The 18515-nt window shown below is 45.4% G+C and overlaps 1 protein-coding gene across 3 annotated transcripts in view; it reads right to left on the reverse strand.

Moving 5' to 3' along the window:
- NCOA7 (nuclear receptor coactivator 7) overlaps nt 1-8478 on the reverse strand; it is a 1232944-nt gene extending 1224466 nt beyond the window's left edge. For all 3 annotated transcript variants that reach the window (XM_069607511.1, XM_069607508.1, XM_069607509.1), the window contains exon 1: nt 8112-8478. The gene's annotated coding sequence lies outside the window, so the exon portion shown is untranslated. The remainder of the gene's footprint in view (nt 1-8111) is intronic.
- Nucleotides 8479-18515: the final 10037 nt, after the last annotated feature.

Consider the following 18515-nt stretch of genomic DNA (forward strand, 5'->3'; position numbering starts at 1 on the left):
TTCATTTTATTTATTTTATTTTATTTCATTTGATATAGCGCCCACACCAGAAGGTATCACGGCGCTTGTACAAAGTAAGTGGTTACAGAGTGAAGACAAATGATGAGCAAAGAACAAATTATAAATATTTGTTAAATAGCCATGTTTTTAGGAGTTTTTTGAGACAGTGTATGAGGGTTCGTTCTGGATGTGATCTGGGGGGAGTTCCACAGAGTGGGGGTGGTGAAGCTAAAGCTGGAGGCCCCTGCCTGTTTGAGTTTGAAGCGAGGCGTCTGTAGGATAAGTTTGCAGGCGAAGAAAGCTTAGGTGAAATGCGTGGAGTGAGGTAATAAGGAGCGTTCTTGTGCAGGCAGCAGTGTGTGATGGTTAGAGTTTTGAATTCGATTCTTGCTTTTGTAGGGAGCCAGTGGGCATCTCTTTTTGATGTTGTAACATGGGCTGAGAGTTTTAGTCCTAGGGCTGATCTCAAGGCCTTGTTTTGCAGAAGTTGCCCTTTAGCAAGGTTTTTTGCAGAGTTACCTGAGAACAGCACGTTACAATAATCAAGCTTACGGCCAATAATAGCTCAGCGATTGACAGAGAATTTTGGGGTGAGATGAATTTCCTGTTAAGGGAAATGAGTTTGTCTGTGCAGGTGGTAGTGGAGGCAAGGGCACTGATGTGGTGGACCACATTGAGCTCTGCGTCGAGGTAGACCCCCAGGGTCTTAACATGTTTGGACACTTGGATGGTGTTACCATTGATGGGGAAGGAGGATCCAGGATGCTTAGGCGATGCGCGACGCCTAAAATAAGGAGCTCTGGAATAGATTATGGGTAGCCATCCAGTTCTGGATATTACTGTAAGTCTGGCTGATAGTTGCTACGTCTTGGGCATAATCTCCTGATAATTGTGGTAAGACTTAGATGTCATCTGCGAAATTGGAGTATGGATATCTAGTGGGTCAAGGTGGTCAAAGACCGGCATGGTGTAGGTGTTGTATAGAGCAGGTGAGATGCAGGATCCCTCGGGGACACCACAGGGAACAGGGATAGGGTTGCAGTGAAGTTGTTTGTGAAGACCCTTGAGGTGCGTTCATTCAGGAAGGATTTAATCCATTGGGAGGCCTGGTGTGAAAATTGGAAGTTGGTAAGGAGATGTTAGCAAAGGATGTCATTATCAACAAGGTCAAATGCTGCTGATAGGTCAAGGAGGAGCAGGATGGGAGTTTTCCGTGAGTCACAGATGTTGTCAAGTTGGATTTTGAGATCCAGGAGTGCTGTTTGTGTGCTGTGTTTTGGTCTGAAACCTGATTGTCATATGCTTGATCAAACATATTTAGGGATTCCTGTTTTCTATGTTCTTTTTTTAAATTATCTGGCTGACATTTTTGCGGGGTCCAGCCTGCTCACATTTTGCTCAGGGGGGCCCAGGCCAAAAATGTTTGAAGACCATTGCCCTAAGTCAATAGCAAACAAGCTTTGTCTAAGTAGAAAGGCCTGGTCCTATTTATTTTTACAGGCAAGCTGGGCTCTTGTGGGGCAAAAAGGCCTGGCGCTAGAAGCATCATTGACCACCATGTGCATCACAAGCTGTTATGTACAGTGATGCAAGTTGCGCCCGGAAGCGCAAGTGGAAGTTCATTTATTGCAATCAATATTCCATTCGTATGTTATCAATATATCAGACTAATTTGTTCATGCCTGGTAAAAGTTGTGCTTAAGTTTATTAATCTGCTGACAGGACAACATCCTACTCAGTTCCTGCCGTGTTCCCATTTCACATGCCCCATGTGTTCCCATAGTCCTGCCACACATAGGTTTTGCATGCCAAGTCAAAAGATGGATTCAGAGTAACAGGTCTCCGGCAAGTGCTGAAACTTGCCCTCCTGGTGAACTTCAACAGTGAACGTGCGGAACGTGCTGCCAGTACGACCTCAGGCGTCCTGTTTTCCAATGCTGTGCTGCTGTTTTTGCATTCCATCGCAGGGGTTATCTTTAACGGGAAACGCACTGCTTTGGAGGCAGTTCTTAGCCATCCCAAAGCTGACAAACTGTAGGGGGACAGGTATCATGAACTATGCTCGAATTTAGATTTATTATAAAACACAACATTAATAAAGCCATCGACTCCATTAAAAGCGAATGCCATCTCCTATTCCTATAATCTGCATACCTTCCAAATATGAGACAGATGTCAAAACAAGCATAATGTGGATGCCACAATAGTGGCAATATTAAAATGGCGGTACCTGTCTTTAGTGGAAAGGTTGGTTGATGAGTGTGGGAGGCCCAGTTATCCTTATTCTCGACAAGACACACAGCAAGAGTAGGGGTCCAGATGTTGTTCTTTGCACAGGTGGATTTCTGGCCCAGCCTTCTGAAAATCACATCCGGCATGAGACCGATTCGAGGCCAAGCCTTCAGAAAATCAGATGTCCGCACAAGACTGATTCCTGGACCAGCGTTTCAAAAATCAGGTTCCTACACTAGTCTTGGTCCTGCGTTCAGAAAATCAGATGCCCGCACAAGGCAGATTCCTGGGCCAGCGTTCCAAAACTCAGGTGCCTGCACAAGACCTATATATGGATCAGCATTCCAGAAATTAGAGGCCTGCACAAGACTGATTCCTGGCCCAGCATTCCAAAAATCAGATCTCTACACTAGTCTTGGTCCAGCGTTCTGAAAATCAGATGCCTGCACAAGACCAATTCATGGACCAGCATTCCAGAAATTAGAGGCCTGCACAAGACTAAATCATGGACCAGCGTTCCAAAAATCAGATGCCTGCACAAGACGGATTACTGGCCCATGGTTCCAAAAATCAGATGCTTGCACACGGCCGATTCCTTGCCTAATGTTAAAAAATGAGATGCCGGACAAAGTTGATTCCTGGCTCAGCATTCCAGAAATCAGATGCCGGCACAAAAAGCAATTCCTGGCACAGTGTTCTGAATATCAGATGCCTGCACACAACTGATTCCTGGCCAGCGTTTCAAAAATCAGATGCTTGCACAACACAGAGTCCTGACCCAGTGTTCTGAAAATCAGTTGCTTCCACAAGACCTATTTACTGGCCCAGAGTTCCGAAAACCACATGTCTGCAAAGGACCCAAAATGCCATGTAAACGCTTTTTTGAAACCATGGCTCTTTTGAGAAAGCACTTTGGCCTTCCTGGATGACCGTTCACGTACTACTAGGCCATGTGTGCAGAAGACGAAAGACAGATTTTTCCTGGAGATAAATTAGCGAAAATTCAGTACAAAATTATAAAAAGTTAATTTCAAATAATATTCAGTAGACTAATGTTTCAAAACTGTCTTGCACTTCTACAGAAAGAACCATCTGCCATGGTGCCAGGAAGGCTTCAACTGCCACACTTCCTCAACTGCCGCACTGCCATAACAGTGGAGCCAGCTCAGGCATTTCACCATTCTGACACATTGGGCCTCATTACGAGTTTGGAGGTAGCCATGCCGTTTTTAGCGGTATGGCTACCTCCAAACTCGGGTCCGGGTCCCGAAAAAGGGAATTACCGGACCATTCTGACCTTTGCGGGCCCGGTAATTCCCATTCTCGGGACCCGGACCCGGTACGTCCCCATTCCCATTATAGGGCTCAATGGGAATGGGGAGGATGCTAACAACGGACCCGTTAATGATTGGTCCGTTGTTAGCATCCAGGTCTGCTTGCGGGTGCCAGTATGGACGTCTGGCCAGAGCAGACGTGCATACCGCCACCCACGAGCAAACTTGTAATGTGGCAGCCCGGTATGAACGGTGCCGGTACCTTACCGGCACCGTTCATACCGCGGCCGCCAGTGTCGTAATGAGGCCCATTCAGTCGCTGCTGCTTTGTTCACTTCAGGCTCACAACCACTGCAGATGCTAATTACTTTCAGTATTACAAAATATTTGTTTAATGTGGATCAGCTCAGTTTGAACTTTTCCCATCAAATCATTAAAACACATCAAAAAATCACCATAAAAAGAAAACACATTCACATAAAACTACAAAAGAATACAATGTGGCATTAACATCACAATGACATATCTTCTAAATGCATCCAAATAAAATCTTAACTTCACAGCTTTCCACATAATTATTTCTATTTCAAAACACCATCTAAGGGGAGACATTTTTCCCATGCTCACGGAATAAATGACTTAAGTCTTATACCATTTCTTTTAAGAAAGATTCAACTTGTTTCCAAACCCTATACAGAGATATCTTAACACCCAAATGTCTTGTGTTCAAGAAATAGTTCCAAAACACGTTCACCTTTATATCCTCCACATCATGCACATATCCTGACAAGAACTGCACATATACACCTCTGATTTTTATACAGGAGGTCATTACGTGTTGGTTGGTCTCCAATTGGCCAATTGAGCCACATAATCCTCATGTACGGGCCACCTCTGGAATCTTTAACAGTGGCCCTCTAACTGCTAATGCCGGGAGTTGACCCAAGTTCTGGATCCCGGAACACCATCAAATAGTGTTGCATTTTTAGAAATTGATGATTTCAATTTCAGAAGAGCAAATGTTTCAATTTCCCCAAAATGATCGTAGTTCGAGCTGTGATCATGCAGCAAGAATTTCTTATTGAGTTCCTGCTGAAGAATTACAAAACTTTCAGCCATACTGGTGTCCATCCTATCTCCTCAAGAAACATTTCATTCTCAACCTTGAACACTTTCAAAAAATATGGGTATCCATAGCTTTATCGAACACGTCAAGAATGGGTCTGGCTGGTGATTTCTTAGCGTTGATGCACACCAGCGCACTCTTGCATCTGACCTGTCCTATCAATGAGGTCAGACCTGGTTCTAGTCTTATAGCGGCAATAGGGACGCGCATAGGCAATCCCAACAGGAGTTTCCAGAGCCTTCCCTTCATCACCGTTAGCCATTCCCCTTTCTTGACATCCGAGTAAATGGATTCGTACCAATATGTCTCCGCTGGGCAAACGATCTGCTTGTACGCATCAATGTACCTTTCATGCTAAAACGGGCCTACCTGTAGGCCAGCTTGCCAATTAGGCAGCCAAGCATAATAGACTTCCGCTTCATATCAATAGCCACCTTTTCGTGACTATAGGCAAGTCGAGGTAACAATAATGCTCCGTACACTCAATCGTACCAGTTGAAGTATGTATTGTATGTGCAGTCAGTTTCTTTCGTCCAAAATACATAAAATTGGACTCTCCTACGGTTACTCTTAAATCATTTTTTTCAGCATATTTACATACAGCGTTAATCGAACGTATACCTGACACTGTATGATCTGGCAGCACAATGTTGTCTGCACAAGACAACCACGCCAGGCGACAGTCACCAGTTTTAGGTGGACAGGTGTTTATCGTTTTCAGCCTTTCAGGTAGATCTGCTTAGTATATGTTAAATACCAATGGTGCGGGCACGCACCCTTGTTTCAGGATCTTATCCGTAGGGATCTTGCGCGTACATGTTCCTCTACTACTCAAACCAAGTTGCACATGTATTTCTTAACAAGCTTAACTTTTTTGGGGCTTTCACTTCACCTCAAAACCACAAATGAAACGAAATACAAGCCCTTCTTGGTATGAAGGTCAAGACTATGACCAATCAATGATTACAAGTAGATAAAAGATTTTGAAGATTTTCGATTAAAGCTGGAATCGAATTTTATGAAGGGAAGGTGGTCCCAAAGCTTACATACGGCTTAGAGCTATGGATCGACAAACTAAATACATAGCTTTACACAATTGAGGGTACAATGTGGAGACAGGTTTTGAGGGTCCCCAATTGTGTCCCGGGACCCACCATGAGATACGAGCTGAGCCTCATCTCTTTAAAGGCCTGAGTGTAATGGCAAAACCTGTCTCTTTATCAAAAAATCATATCATCACTCAACACTGATAACTTGTATATGGTCATGAGTCTCACCTTAAAACTCAGAATGGAGGAACTGCATAACGGGGATATGTTTCTGGGAAGGCTAAGAGTCAATTGTGAATCTATGTTACGTCACATAGGCCTCGACAGCGGAGTGTTGAGGGATAACCTGGAGAAGGTCAAGAAAGGGCTTTATAAGTGGGATTGGACGAATACCATCAATACATTCCATGGTTATTTTTCCCTTAGTCATTTGTCCCATGGGCACAAGCTTGGAGGTGAGATAGCACCATATTTGAAGCAATTTCCAAGCCGTCATTTTCGCACAGTTATTATGAGGCTTTGTTGGAATTTGTTCCTCACGAGGGAGATTTTGATAAAGCGTGGACTGATAGATTCAACACAAACATTGTGTAGACTCTGTGAATGAAAAGGGTCGATAGAATCAATTGAGCATTTGTTTATGAAAGGTGTGGCCTTACAGTGAGAAAGAAATGTATATTTTAGGAAGTTAATGGAGTCCCGTGGAGAGCTTGAGGTGAAAGATTTGTGGGAAAGACTGTTGAATGCAGTGAGAACCTCAGAAGCAGTGGCTGTGGCGGCATTCATAAAATCTTGGAATACATTTAATATAGAGGATGAAAGTAAAGCAAAAACGATGGTAAGGTACCGAGCAAACGGTACAGGGAATATTAAAAGAATGTAATAGCTGTCAATGTTTTATAAGTTGTATGTCACTTCAAGTTCTGTACCTGGTAGACGTTTTATTTGGTTAGGTTTAAAATATTTTCTTTTATTTGTGTTTTTCCTTTTTTTTCCTCTTTTGTGTTTTTGTAAAGATTTTCAATAAACCAAATACAAATAAATAAATAAATAAATATATATATATCTTTGTGCAGTTGATCAATCATACTGAGCAGTGGCGATGGTACTCCCAATTTTGTCACTTTTTGCCAAAGCAACTGAGAAGTCATGGCCCACTAAACGAAGGTCAAGGCCAATTGTCACCAAAATACCAAGTCTGGCGAAAGAAAGACGATCATTCTGAATTCAAACTGAACAGCATTCAGTGTTTCACAGCGGAACATGGAAATGATTAAGTATACTTTGGGGTGGGGGGAAATCACATTTCCTACAAGATGTCCTCCGTGCACCGTGGGCAGGCCACATATGAAACAAATAGCTCCTGCGAGTCCCATGCATAGCTTCATGGCGCCTTTATTTTTATTTATTACCGAGACGGAAGTGCATGCTTCGGGCCTGATTCACAGACGCGCTTTATAATGGCGCGATCCCATAGGAAAACACTCTGTGAGCGTCCAATGTCTCTGCATTAATTCCGTGTATTTGAAATGAACGGTGGTGACATTTATCATTGCGTGCCTTACAGCACGAGTCTGGCCGCACTCTGCTGCAACGCCCAGTGCTCAGCAAGCACGCACAGCCGACCGCTCACTCTTGGTCTTATCCTAAACGGTGTGCCCTGTTTGATGCTTGCAGAAGCATCAATGTTGCGCAGGTGTTTTGGGGAGCATCCATTAGGTTGCGTTTTTCGAGATAAACAACTGGTCCCAGGTCATGTTATCTTGCAAGGGGTGTAGTTGCCCCTTCCCATAAACTGATCCGCAGGTGCAAACAAAACACGTGGCTCTCTCAGACCCCCACACATGCCTTGCCAGCAGCAGACACGCCACATCTCTCGGACCACAAGCATCTGATACCCCTATCTGCGTATCACACATTCGATCATAGTAAATGAATACAGCATGCGGCCATGCCACCGTCTCTTAGCATTCGGCTACCGTAAAAGAAACCAGATATAAATAACATGATTTCAGCTTAAAATGGGTCGAAGATTTCAGTGTGGGGAGAGGCTGGAACGGCGTCTGTGCGTGAAACACTGAAGTGTTGCGAACGCAGATGGCTCGCCAGCGTTGTCAAGGAGCTCAGTTGTGGGTCCAGTGGTACCCTGGGAAGCTTCTTTGGGATTTGTGAGTGTGTGGGAACCTCAAAACGTCCTCTCAGGGAGGGAGCTGTCCATGCACATGGCTGCCCATCTGCCCTGTACATGTGTGTGCCTGCGGGCTCAGCGTAGAGATACGCCATCTGCTTCCTTGGGCGGCACAGCCTTCCACTGAATAATGACGAATACCCAAAGCAGGGCCGGATGTGTGTGCTAATAACAATGCAGAGACCTGGGTCGCATGGAGCGCGAGTAGAGTGAGGAAGGAGCAGCAGCAGACGCGCACTCACCGGCCACAGCCCCTGCGGGCTGTCGGCTGCCTCCGGCGCCCTCGGGTCCACCCTCCGCGGGTGCACAAGGCATGTCTCGCCGCCGCGGCTTCTGCTCTCCCCAGCCGCAGGGTACAGGGATGCCGCCGGGAGAGGGCTGAGAGAAACGATGAACGGTTCCGCGGTTCCGGGACGTGCTCACGCTGAGCCCCGCACCGAGTCCCCTGGGCTACTGGGAGCACCCCCCCGACGGGCAGCACAGTCCGCAGCGGCAGCCGCGGGCCGTGACAAGATAAGCCGCAAAACCACCAGCAGAAGGCAGCAGCAGCACAACAACAAGCGCTCACACGGCCGAGCCAGCCCTTCCCGAGCCAGCCCCTGTCCCTCTCCTCCCCCTACGCGCAGCATTCACTCAGCTCTCTCCCGCCAGAGCTGCCAAGTTTTATGAAATTCCCAGGAGCACAAACGCCTGGGCCATATCTGCCAGATATCTGCTAACATTGTTACAAACGCACACTAAATAAAAACATGTCTGGGGTACAAATGAGGGTACAAATAAAATACACCGGTGCACAGAGTCACACGAACAGGCGACACAATTGTGCAACATAAAGGGCCACTGTGCCAGTCACTTTTACATGAGAAAGTCAAGAAGAACGACACCTTTGCATAAAAGAGTCATTGTTACATGCAAGCGCAATCTATTACATGCGGCAAAATGTAGTTATGGTCGGAGACAGTCGTCACTCCCTCCGCCCCTCGTCACTGCTAGATTTCCCTGCTCTTTCTGTAGAAGCCCCTGGGATGGTGTAGCATATGGACCCCCACAATAACACTGCACTGGAAACTCGAACGCTCTCACGGACACTGCTGACAGGGTTCTTTCTAAAATAACAATAACAGCCGCGCCAGCTGTGAAAACGAAAGCCGAGAGGCTAGACACACCCTCGCTCCTCCGGGTGTCTCTTCCACTCTCTTCCGAGCCATTCCTTTGTGTCAGTGGTTCTAAGCTCCAAGACTTAGCGCCACACACACACCCTGCACCCCCCTATTTCCTACCCGCTACCCTCCTCCCTGTGAACCCCCCACCCCCACCTGCAGCCCAAAAGGAGAGGCATGACCAGTTGTCTGAGTGGGAGTAAAATTGCTATAGCAAACTTCATTAAAATACATAAAGTTAGGAGTTAACTTACAGGTCTGGTGGGTCCCCCGCCCAGTCCTCACCCATCAGGGTGAAGGCTGGGCCGAGGAGGCACTTAGTAGGGGTTGGAGCTGACAGTGGCACATGTCACTTGCCATGTTCAGCTCCAACCCCTTGTAGAGGAGGAGCTAAGTACCACCACCTCAACCATCTTGCCCATATTGCCTATATGTTGGGGACCAGAGTGTGAGACACGTGCGGCACCAGTGAGAATACCGATACCAAGAAGAATCCTGGAAGCAAGGTTCCCATTGAGGAAGCCATACCAGCATACGAGACAGTATGATGGCCATTTGCACAAAATCCCAGAAGAAGCAGAACGAATGAACGAAAGAGCAAACTGGTGATGACGTCACACAAAGCTAAACTGACGCACAGAGGAGATGCAGAGACAATAGCATGGATATATTCTATAAGGCATCAAGAAAGCATTAAGGATAAGTGACATCTCGGGCTCGAGGTGAAGAAGCTTATGCTACAGAAACAATGAAGATATCAAGTCCTTTTATATGTGTACCGATTCAAAAGTAACGCAAGCAGATGAAGTGATCGTGAGGCTAGCTATATAGTGAATAGATTGCGGCAAGCGCCAACATATATATATATATATATATATATATATATATATATATATATATATATATAGGATCAAGTCAGTGGTCGAAGTGTACAAAAAAAAAGTAGTGGATCTAGGTTCCCTACTGGCCTGCACCTCTCCCCACACACCCCCAAAAAACATGTGCCTGCTCTTTAAGGAAACGTCCTGTGCAGTGCACTGAAAGTGCAAGTTTCAACTTCTTCCTACACTTTTTTTTAAAAACGAAACCGTTCCGGAACGGTTTCTTTTTAAAATAAAAGTATAGGAACGGTAAAACTTAATTAAAATAAGTATAGGAGCACTGCTCCCGCCCACTTCGACCACTGGATCAAGTGAATTATGGATGCTTCCACAACATATTATAGCAGTGCTGGACAAATAAAAGAAGGCCTTTTTCCAGTGTGACTCAGTTGAAAAGCAATTGAAATACAGAAGTGAATCTCTGAAGGGAAGGTTGGATCAACCCCAAGAAGCCAACGTCGTTGTAAAGACCAGAGGGTGCTGTCTGTACTTCTGCTCTCTATATGGCAGTGGAGAGGCACAGAGGACCCCAGCCAAGATTCTCTATTATTGGTACGTGGTCGAGCAATCAAGGCCCCAAGCACCCACAATGGAATGTCCGCACACAAGCTTATGTACAATATCACGATAACTCACCTTGTACTCAGTTATCTATAATGGCAAATATACAGTTCTACGTGGTACCACAATTACTAGGAGATCTCTTTAAAGTGCATCAACTGTATAGTTAAATGTCACGCAAATCATTTTGTAATAGGAAACCAACAATCGATATAAGAGGACAGTAGTTAGCTAGAACAATTGGCAGAATACTGGCCCTGCTACCTAGACACAGTTCTGTGTGGAGATCCCCCCACCTGGGCAACCTGTAGAATAAAGATATATAACAAGCCCAGTCCATATATTGTCCACAAGAGACTTTCCAATAGTTCTCCAACCTCAAGGTACCTAGTGTTGTAGCGTTCCTTGTCGGGGAATCAACGGCCCTTCTTGAGTGCCCTCCCTTTAAGGCATGAGTCATGGGTCGTCGAACATCCGACAGAGAACAGGGTGAGTTACGACGGTGCAGTGGCAACTACTTTCCTAGCGGTGCTCATCGACGGGGAAGCGTAAACGTCCTGCAAGGAAGCGGCGTGCAGAGCACCTCGGGGTCGATAGCTCAGGACCTCAAAGAGTTTGAAGAACTGTGGCCCAGCAAGGGTGTCAACTCGTCGGCGTCTCTGTGGTCTTTGGGTGACGGGAAACCCACTGGCGAATGCTCCTCGGCCCGTCGACAGCTCGGCCTTCTCCGTTGGGATCAGGCGGGCGGCGGTGCGGACGAGCGCATCTGTGAATCGAAAGTTCTTAGGCAACAGGAGCACGGCGGCTTCGGTCGGCGACGGCTGTCATCGACAGTGGCGGACAACAGTCCGGGCGCTTCTCTTTGGGATTCTGCCGCAGTTCCCATCTCCGGTCTGCAGTCTGTCATAGGTCTGTCTACCAGGGAGCTTTGGCAAAGATCCGCTGGTGCACGATGGTCCCTCGTAGCTCGGGAAGAGGGCGCCTTAGCAATGTTCCCTCTAATTATTTTTCTCTAAGTGCGGAACTGGTTGCCTTTCGTGCACAGTTTATTTTCCATGTGCGCAATTGACTCACAATGTAAGCCACTTTGAGAGCATGCGTAGTTAGTGAGCTACCATCGCCGAAGAAAGTTTGGAAAGGAATTGCCCCTTCCAAACCACTGCAATTATTTAGTAATCTGTATAAAAGGTGCATTTTACAACACTTTTTTCAAACACATAGGTTAAAAAATATATTTTATGTGATTATAAAGAGAACTCATTAACCAGTTCTAGACCTCAAGATGTGCCACAGTAGCTAGCAAAAGTACTCCTGTGCAGAGGGAAATGTGTGCTTTATGTCACTAGAAAAACACTCGATGTGTATTACAAAAAAACAAATATTGCTTTTCATATCTGATGTGGCTACCAAAAATCAGACCGGATACAATATTTGCAGATGGAATCAAGGCAACTAAAAGAATTGTCAGAAAACATGCCAATAGGAGTTCATATGCCACTTTGATGAAGTAATTCAAGGGCCACATGAGAACATGCCTCATAATTTGTGTAAGGATGATAATCGCATCAGAATAATTGCACCACGGAATATGATGATCAAATTTCCCTAGCTTCAACTTACTATCCACATTATTTTGTCCTGTGAGTTACTCAAACCCAGCCTTACAGCTTAGAGATTTATACACAATCCATTTTTAATCCCTAAAAACAGAATAATATGCCCAATAAAAAGGAAGCAATAAACAAATAGGAACCGACCCCTGGCTTCTGCCCACGAATCAGTGATCAGCAGAGCAGTGGCATAGGAAGGAACTCTAATAATATTTCTGACCGATCTCGAGACTAATTTTAAGGGCAAAGAAGATCTTTTAACAAGCTTAACGTTTTCGTGTTGGCAAAGCAAGTTACTTTTTTACTCCCTGAAAAATAATTTCATTCTAAATAGGAAGCAAATACTTGTCAGAGCCTTACTTGTAACTCTGACATACGAAGTAAAATGACTGCGCACATAGCCATAATTTTGCCGACCCTTCCTCACCACAGACTAGACAAAATTTAACAAGAGACTTACTGAGCTTTCTTATAGAGCCCTGTTGAAGTAAATCACATATACATGCCGTCTAGCTTAATAGCATCAATGCTCAGAGGTACAACAGCTTAAGAGCCTTCTTCTGTAACTAGGAATCCCTCTGTACTTAATTGTTATCAGTTTAACAAGATGCAGGGGGATACTACAGTCTGTAAACACAAAACACATGTTTACACTGTAAAGCCCTCAGCAGCTAAGCATAGAAAGAAACAAAGTGCAGTCCTCTAGACTGTTACTAGAGTTTCCTTTCCTTCAGCAAACAAACACATTTTCTACACTGCACTGTACTGGAGAAACAACTGACTTGGTTTTTGAAAGTTACTGATTTGGTCATCACCCTCAAAGAGTGTTCCCCTGTGCACTTTTAACCCTGGCCTTCCCCAGCTCCTGTGCTTGCATCCAATACTAGTTGATAGGGCACTTTAAAACATGTTGCAGTGAAACATTCACTGGGATATTTGCATACCCATACTACTTTGCAAGCAAAACAAATTTAGTGCCTGACCATGATATTATATGCATTTTAAGAAAATGTCATGAATCTGCAGGTAGACAATTATTTTGCAGAGCATACAAGATTGTTTCCAATTTATTCCACCTTTATATTGTTAGGTAGGTTTATACAACTGATAAGTGAAATCTTTTTTGTATAGCATCGAGTTCCAATATGATTTGTTAAGGTCTATGCCCAATGCAGCTGTGAACACTTAGAAAGGATGCAGATTGTGTGAAATGCATTCCACTGTCTAAATATCTGTTGCCCTAATACTATATACGAGGTATACCTGGCATAGCCCATAACCATTATCCCTTGCAGGCCAAATAAGTGATATTGCAATGCTCTCCACTTATAGGGTAATGTTAGCAATGGTAAAGTAAGAGACTCTGAGCATGACATTGGTCTACTCAAAATTCTTGGAGAGCAAATTAATATTTGAGTTTTATAATGTGTTAACATGCAAGGGACCACTTCAAAGTGCTTGCGTGACATATGTACTAAGAATAGGAAGCATGGGATGAGGTTACACATCCAAGTTGCATGTTTACCTACAGTCGGTATCCAATATTTGAGATAATTAGGCTACATAGTGTGGTGATGCTTTTATTATTATTATTAGTGTTTTTACCGAGCACAGCCCTGGCTTCGGCAATCACCAGAGTGCTTTACAACCGTAGGGGGAAGAACACAGTGAGGGAAACAGACAAAGGAGTGGGAGCTAAAAGGGGAGGGCAACAGCAGCCAATTTACAGCAAGAGATCTACAAGCAACCAGGGGAGGAGACAGCGGGGACAGATCAGAGGTACGATGGGAAGTGGAGGGTGTGTGGACCTATGTGTTATGGAGGAGTCATTCCTTGAAGAGGAAGGTCTTGAGCTATTTTCTCAACTGTAGCAGTAATGGGGTAAGTCTGATGTTGATGGTAGAAGGTTCCAGAGCATAGTCAGAGAAGGCTGTAGTAGATGATGAAATCGGATTTGATAGTGATACATGCTTGCAGCGGGAGCAAGTGCAGTTAGAGGAGGTTCAGGGTTGAATTTCCAGAGTCCTTTCATGAGTCGTGCTGCAGCATGCAGGACACATCTCAGGGATGCCAGGGTAGCCGCTGGAAGGCCTTCCAAAAAGAACTTTTCATAAGGCATGCTGAATAACAGAAGTGCTGGTACTTGAAAGCAATTCAAATTACAACAAACTTAAAATAAGTGGATGCAGGTACTTGTCTGGTAACCTTTCACAGAGCCAAGAAAGGAAGAGTCAAGGTTGTCTGGTAATGTCTAAATATGTTTTGGGGTAGAGGTTAAAGTAAGCACATGGTAGACAGAATCATAGGATTCATGGGTAGGGAGGGAACATTAGCTGCTTAATGACTGCAAGCATATCTTAGTTAGATTTTTCTGTTCACAGAGCCACATGTTCACATAAGTTTTTACTTCTTGTGGCTGCATTCTGTTTTTAGGTTTTTAAGGTCACGCTTGTATAGTAGGGTAATGTAAATGAGCTAAACCAGAATAATACGACTATTTAGTTATTTTAGGAGAAAGCAAATGTCAGGTAATTGCTGTGGCTTGTGCCTTATTAAATCTTTTTGCATAGGTGAGAAATCCCTGTGTGCACTGCTAAAAATCTTGTGAGCGGAACCCAGAAGGGAGCTGGGCAAGCGCACATGCGCACAGTTTAGAGAGAACAGGTCCTCTCTGGCTCAGTCCTTGGAGACACAGCAGCTTTCAGATTGATGAAGAAGGACAACAGTAATTCTTCTCTTCCAGCAGGGCTTCAAGGTTAAGCTTCAGGTTTACTCCAGTTACTCGTCGTAGTGGACTTAAGCTTCTGAACACGAATCTTAGCAGTGAGAGGCCCCCAGATATACTAGTTGATTTCCCATTCATTCTGCTGGGTCACACTCAGGCAACCAACCGGTCAGAAGGGCATTCATGCAGGCAGGTAGCCAAGCAGGTGCATAGTGCATTCAGGCCATTCACTTCTAACCAGACACTCACAACAAGTTATGTGTATTGGGATAAGTACCCAGCCATTCAACACTCCACACTGCATTCATACCAGTTTCGGGAAGGGCTGTCTCAGTCATTGTGTCAAACACCAGAAACTCGACATCCACAACAAGAAGTGCATATTGGTCACATCCTCCATTCACCCAGGTCCCACCCACAGGGTGTACCCACAACATAAGTCATTGGGAAGGCTCCAGCCAGTCTGGCCTGCACTTCACAAAAACACCATTTATGGAACTTCCACCCAACAGCCAGTCAGGCGGAAGGGACAGATTCGGGGCTTCCCAGGACTTTGGGGAAACAAGGTAACAAGCAATAGAAAGCAAGAGGCCACAGGAGCGATCTTGTTTCCTATCAGGAATCAACTGATTCCATTGGCAGGGCCTGGGTATCCCAAAATGGAGGATACTAAGAGCACCTGTCAACTTTAGCATGGAGTTGCCACTAGTCTATACCCTGCTCTGTGGGCCACACACAGGTGCCCAAAAATATACACTAGGGGCACAGGATTGTACTCCAACCAATGGGTGCCATAAGGGTATCCCATGGGTCTGTACACCAAACCAAAAGAGAGAGCTGCACCACCAGGAGTCCCACATGAACTCCGGCGTGGAAAACACGACAGAACACACAATAGAAAGCAGTAAAGGACAAGGATTCAGAGGCCCTGTCCCTACGATGCATTTCCAGCATCACAGTGGACCCCCCCAGACTGAGGTTAGAGTGCCTAACCTCCCACGAGATAGACACCCTCATCCAGACGGTCAACATACCTTTTGGAAAGGCCGTCTGCATTATTGTTACTCTTCCCTGGTCTATGCTCTATGGTGAAGTCTAACCCTTGCAGACTAATGGACCACCTGAGCAGTTTCGGGTTTTCACACTTCATGTGAATAAACCACTTCAGGGGCTTAAGATCTGTTTGGACCTTAAAAGTAGACCCAGTAAGGTAGGGTCTAAAATGCCTAAGGCTCCAAACTATGCTAAAACACTCCTTTTCAACAGTAGCCCTCCTAAATTCTCTATCCTTAAGTTGTCTACTGATGAATATGATCAGATGTTCTCTTCCTTTGTCATCTAACTGGGACAAGACAGCTCCAATTCCGGTGTCGCAGGCGTCAGTTTGAACAATAAAGGGCTGGCTGTAATCAGGCGCACACAACACAGGTGCCCTACACAGACTTTCTTTCAAGCCATCAAAGAACCTCTGACAGTCTTCCATCCAATTAACCTTCCTAGGCTGTTTGGGTGAAGTCGGAGCTGTCAGTGGTGCAGCTATGGTTCCATATTCTGCCATGAAATTGCGATAATACCCAGTGAGGCCAAAAAAGGCTCTCACCTGGGTTTGAGTAGTGGGAGTCTCCCAGTCCTGTACATCCTGTACTTTACTGGGGAGAGGTAGGATTTGACCCCCTCCTACCTCATGACCAAGATACGTGACTTTCCCCTAAGCTGTCTGGCACTTGGTGGCCTTGATAGTGAGGTTAGCCCTTTTCAAGGCCTGCAACACCTTATCCAGATGTGTCAAATGCTCTTCCTAGGTGGAACTGTAGACGGAATATCGTCTAAGTAGGCCACACAGAAGGCCTCCAGCCCACTGAGGGCATGATTGACCAATGTCTGGAAGGGGGCAGGGGCATTCTTCAATCCAAAAGGCATGACCCTAAACTGGTAGAGTCCCTCTGGTGTTGAGAATGCTGTGTTCTCCTTGGCATGGCCCATCAGAGCTATTTGCCAATAGCCTGTGGTAAGGTCAAAGGTGTTCACAAATTTGGCAGCACCTATGGTGTCCACGAGTTCATCAGCCCTGAGCAATGGGTGCGCGTCAGTTTTGGTGATGGCATTGACTCCTCAGTAGTCCACACAGAACCTCCAATCTTTGGTACCTGCCTGGGAACTTGCCTTGGGGACAAGGAACACTGGACTGGACTAGGGACTGGTTGAGGGTTCAATAACACCCAGATCCAACATTTTGGCGACCTTAGCCTGGATGTGGTTCTTAACTGTATCTGACATACGGTAGCACCTGCTTTTGACAGGCAGACTGTCACCAGTGTCAATTTTGTGCCTACACCACGGGGTAAGGCCTGGTGTCAGTGAAAACAGACAGGCATACTGCCGGAGCAAAGCCCTGCCGGCCCTATGATGCTCTGTCATCAGATCTGGAGAGAGGTGCACTCCCTCCACTGAGCCATCCTGAGGATTGCTATGCAGTAAATCAGGAAAGGTGCTCACACTCATCCTCTTATTGCTCTGAAGCTAGCAAGAGACATGAGACTTCTGCCCGCCTGTGGAAAGGCTTGAGCCTGTTAACATGGAATATTTGAGGGGCTACCCCAGAGACTCCCATGTCAACCAGATAATTGACCTCACCCATCTTGGAGATTATCCTGAAGGGTCCTGTCCATTTATCTGCCAAAGCTTGAGGCTTGGTAGGCTCCATCACGAGGACCTCCTGTCCCGGAGTCCAATCCACTTGCGATGCTTTAACGTCATGCCAGTACTTATTCAATTCCAGGCAGGCCTTGAGATTTGCGGTTGCCTGACCCATCATCTGTGTCATCCTCCATCTGAGGTCTAACACTTGCTTGGCGGGACCTGGAGGGGTGGCTTCCAAACCTTCTCTGATCAAGGCAAGGAACCCCCTCACAGGATGTCCAAAGAGTAACTCAAAGGGGCTGAAACCAACACCCTCTTGATGTACCTTGATTCAATCTAAACCTTCCAGCCATCACCTCTTTGTTTTTGCTGTGACTTTCATAGTGACATGTTTGAGGGCAGGGCTTAGTTGCCCCACCTGATGTTAAGGAGCCTATCACTCTCTTTGACTAGTATGGAAAGTATACTTAGACGTTCCTTGAAACCTAATCACAATTGCCATTAGGGTTTTGTAGTTTGCAGGAGGATGACGTTAATTAAACGTAGCTTAACGTTATCAATGACAAGTTTTCACTATAAATATGCTGTTTTTTACAAGAATCATTGAGATGATGCCACAAGACGTCCGTAGATGTCTGTTGTACTCCCTGTTTTAGATAATTGACATTAAAACAGTCAACTTTGCCAACTTCCTGGGGTGTTTCGATTATTGATGTTTGAGTATCTTCTGCTTCCCCATTCACCTCATAGTATTGCTACCTTGTATTAAAGGGCTGAGTCGGCTGTCTCAGTTCATGCTTCTCCCCCGTCTTCCTTGCAGCTCACATACAGGAAACAGGAAGCTATCACAGCTTCCTGGTTCCTGTTTGTGAGTAGCACGGAAGAGCCAAGCGGGCCTGGAAGGATGGATCGAAAGCTGCAAGATAAAGGTAAGAATGTTTTTTTTGTAATATGATGTGTGTTTTGCATGTGGGAAGTGCGTGTCAGATGTATCTATGTGAATGGTGGCTGAATGAGAAGTGATGTGATGTGTGTTTTTGAATGTTCTGGGTGGGTGTGCCTGTGTAGA

The sequence above is a fragment of the Ambystoma mexicanum genome, chromosome 4q, assembly GCF_040938575.1.
Source record: "Ambystoma mexicanum isolate Mex_15411 chromosome 4q, UKY_AmexF1_1, whole genome shotgun sequence".
NCBI lineage: Eukaryota > Metazoa > Chordata > Amphibia > Caudata > Ambystomatidae > Ambystoma > Ambystoma mexicanum.